The sequence below is a fragment of the Oncorhynchus gorbuscha genome, linkage group LG12, assembly GCF_021184085.1.
Source record: "Oncorhynchus gorbuscha isolate QuinsamMale2020 ecotype Even-year linkage group LG12, OgorEven_v1.0, whole genome shotgun sequence".
NCBI lineage: Eukaryota > Metazoa > Chordata > Actinopteri > Salmoniformes > Salmonidae > Oncorhynchus > Oncorhynchus gorbuscha.
This window is the reverse complement of record NC_060184.1, coordinates 28,022,827-28,027,285: the sequence shown is the minus strand read 5'-3', so window position 1 is coordinate 28,027,285 and position 4,459 is coordinate 28,022,827.

Sequence of the window (4,459 nt, the reverse complement as noted above, 5' to 3'; positions counted from 1 at the left end):
GGAGGGAGGGATTGTGACAAACATGTGAAGACCCGAATTTCAGAAAAAAATATTTTTACTAGTACTTGATTGTATTTACTGGTAACTGTGATCAGTTGTGTTGTGTTATCAACTGTAGTTATTTGTTCTGTAGTGCTGGCCTCAGGTGTTGTAGAGTCTAAAGCAGAGAGAGAGAGAGAGAAAGAGATTGTGACAAATGTGTGATGAACTGAAGATCAGAATAAATAATTTTCAGCTGTTAATGACTGTATTTCCAGGTAACTGTGGTAAATTGTGTCGTGTGGTCAGCTGTAGTGATCTGTTTTGCTGTGGCTACAGGTATAGTTAAGTCTACCAAGAGATAAGCAACATAGTGATAGATTGAAGAAGAAACAGATTCATTGTAAAGTGACTGTTGCACTGGATGTCATAAGGTGAATGCACCAATTTGTAAGTCGCTCTGGATAAGAGCGTCTGCTAAATGACTTAAATGTAAATGTAAATGTAAACTCATACTATGTTTAGAATTGTTTTTACCAGCCTTTAGAACCTCTGAGTCTAATGGTCACTAGTGTCAGTTCTATTGTGACAGATAGTGACTCGTTAATGGTAACTTGGTTCTGAACTAAAATATATTAGTGTTTACTTACTGGTAACTGTGTTCAGTTGTGTTGTGGGATCAGCAGTAGTACTTTGTTCTGTAGTGCTGGCCTCAGTGTTGTAGAGTCTAAATGAGAGAGAGAGAGAGAGAGAGACGAGACACAGACAGACAGACAGACAGACAGACAGACAGACAGACAGACAGACAGACAGACAGACAGACAGACAGACAGACAGACAGACAGACAGACAGACAGACAGACAGACAGACAGACAGACAGACAGACAGACAGACAGACAGACAGACAGACAGACAGACGGGGGGGAGGGAGGGAGGGAGGGAGGGATTGTGACAAACGTGAAGACCCGAATTTCATAACAAATTATTTTTACTAGTACATGATTGTATTTACTGATAACTGTGGTCAGTTGTGTTGTGGGGTCAGCTGTAGTACTGTGTTCTGTTGTGGGTGCAGATGTTGTGAGTCTACATTAGGGGAGAAATACACATTTTGTCCTTCAGAACTTGATGATACTTACTGGTAACTGTGGTCAGTTGTGTTGTGTTATCAACGGTAGTTATTTGTTCTGTAGTGCTGGCCCCAGGTGTTGTAGAGTCTAAATTAGAGAGAGAGAGAGAGAGAGAGAGAGAGAGAGAGAGAGAGAGAGAGAGAGAGAGAGAGAGAGAGAGAGAGAGAGAGAGAGAGAGAGAGAGAGAGACAGACAGACAGACAGACAGACAGACAGACAGACAGACAGACAGACAGACAGACAGACAGACAGACAGACAGACAGACAGACAGACAGACAGACAGACAGACAGACAGACAGACAGACAGGGAGAGGGAGGGAGGGAGGGGGGAGGGAGGAGGGAGGGAGGGAGGTGATAAACATGTGAAGACCTGAATTTAAGAACAAATTATTTTAACTAGTACTTGATTGTATTTACCGGTAACTGTGATCAGTTGTGTTGTGTTATCAACTGTAGTTATTTGTTCTGTAGTGCTGGCCTCAGGTGTTGTAGAGTCTAAATTAGAGATTAGAGAGAGAGAGAGAGAGAGAGAGAGAGAGAGAGAGAGAGAGAGAGAGAGAGAGAGAGAGAGAGAGAAGAGAGAGAGAGAGAGAGAGAGAGAGAGAGAGAGAGAGAGAGAGAGAGAGAGAGAGAGAGACAGACAGACAGACAGACAGACAGACAGACAGACAGACAGACAGACAGACAGACAGACAGACAGACAGACAGACAGACAGACAGACAGACAGACAGACAGACAGACAGACAGACACAGAGCGAGGAGGGAGGGAGGAAGGGAGGGAGGAGGGATTGTGACAATCGTGAAGACCCGAATTTCATAACAAATTATTTTTACTAGTACTTGATTGTATTTACTGGTAACTGTGATCAGTTGTGTTGTGTTATCAACTGTAGTTATTTGTTCTGTAGTGCTGGCCTCAGGTGTTGTAGAGTCTAAAGCAGAGAGAGAGAGAGAGAAAGAGATTGACAAATGTGTGATGAACTGAAGATCAGAATAAATAATTTTCAGCTGTTAATGACTGTATTTCCAGGTAACTGACAAATGTGTGATGAACTGAAGATCAGAATAAATTATTTTCAGCAGTTAATGACTGTATTTCCAGGTAACTGTGATAAATTGTGTCAGTGGTCAGCTGTAGTGGTCTGTTTTGCTCTGGCTGTCAGGTATAGTTAAGTCTACCAATTTGATAAGCAAATAGTGATAGATTGAAAATGAAAAGATTAATATAAACTCATACTATGTTTAGAATTGTTTTTACCAGCCTTTAGAACCTCTGAGTCTAATGGTCACTAGTGTCAGTTCTATTGTGACAGATAGTGACTCGTTAATGCAACTTGGTTCTGAACTAAAATATATTAGTGTTCACTTACTGGTAACTGTGTTCAGTTGTGTTGTGGGATCAGCTGTAGTACTTTGTTCTGTAGTGCTGGCCTCAGGTGTAGTAGAGTCTAAATGAGAGAGAGAGAGAGAGAGAGAGAGAGAGAGACAGAGAGAGAGACAGAGAGACAGACAGACAGACAGACAGACAGACAGACAGACAGACAGACAGACAGACAGACAGACAGACAGACAGACAGACAGACAGACAGACAGACAGACAGACAGACAGACAGACAGACAGACAGACAGACAGACAGACAGACAGACAGACAGACAGACAGACAGACAGACAGACAGACAGACAGACAGACAGACAGACAGACAGACAGACAGAGAGTCGGGGGGAGGGAGGGAGGGATGTGACAAACATGTGAAGAGTCTGAATTTAAGAACAAATTATTTTAACTAGTACTTGATTGTATTTACTGATAACTGTGATCAGTTGTGTTGTGTTATCAACTGTAGTTATTTGTTCTGTAGTGCTGGCCTCAGGTGTTGTAGAGTCTAAATTAGAGAGAGAGAGAGAGAGAGAGAGAGAGAGAGAGAGAGAGAGAGAGAGAGAGAGAGAGAGAGAGAGAGAGATTGTGACAAATGTGTGATGAACTGAAGATCAGAATAAATTATTTTCAGCAGTTAATGACTGTATTTCCAGGTAACTGTGGTAAATTGTGTCGTGTGGTCAGCTGTAGTGGTCTGTTTTGCTCTGGCTACAGGTATAGTTAAGTCTACCAAGAGATAAGCAAATAGTGATAGATTGAAGAAGAAACAGATTAATATAAACTCATACTATGTTTAGAATTGTTTTTACCAGCCTTTCGAAGCTCTGAGTCTAATGGTCACTAGTGTCAGTTCTATTGTGACAGATAGTGACTTTAAGAACAAATTATTTCTGAACTAAAATATATTAGTGTTCACTTACTGGTAACTGTGTTCAGTTGTGTTGTGGGATCAGCTGTAGTACTTTGTTCTGTAGTGCTGGCCTCAGGTGTAGTAGAGTCTAAATGAGAGAGAGAGAGAGAGAGAGAGAGAGAGAGAGAGAGAGAGAGAGAGAGAGAGAGAGACAGACAGACAGACAGACAGACAGACAGACAGACAGACAGACAGACAGACAGACAGACAGACAGACAGACAGACAGACAGACAGACAGACAGACAGACAGACAGACAGACAGACAGACAGACAGACAGACAGACAGACAGACAGAGCAGGAGGAGGGAGGGAGGAAGGGAGGGAGGTGACAAACATGTGAAGACCTGAATTTAAGAACAAATGATTTTAACTAGTACTTGATTGTATTTACTGATAACTGTGGTCAGTTGTGTTGTGGGGTCAGCTGTAGTACTGTGTTCTGTTGTGGGTGCAGATGTTGTAGAGTCTACATTATACACATTTTGTCCTCCAGAACTTGATGATATTTACTGGTAACTGTGATCAGTTGTGTTGTGTTATCAACTGTAGTTATTTGTTCTGTAGTGCTGGCCTCAGGTGTTGTAGAGTCTAAATTAGAGAGAGAGAGAGAGAGAGAGAGAGAGAGAGAGAGAGAGAGAGAGAGAGAGAGAGAGAGAGAGAGAGAGAGAGAGAGAGAGAGAGACAAATGTGTGATGAACAAGATCAGACAGACAGACAGACAGTTAATGACAGACAGACAGACAGACAGACAGACAGACAGACAGACAGACAGACAGACAGACAGACAGACAGACAGACAGACAGACAGAGAGCGGAGGTAGGGAGGGAGGAAGGGAGATAACAAACATGTGAAGATTGAAGAAGAACAAATGATTTTAACTAGTACTATGATTGTATTTTTTTAAGCTGTGGTCAGTTGTGTCTAATGGTCACTGTGTACTGTTCTGTTGTGACAGATGTTGTGAGTCTACATTAAGAAATACACATTTTGTCCTCCAGAACTTGATGATACTTACTGGTAACTGTGTTCAGTTGTGTTGTGTTATCAACTGTAGTT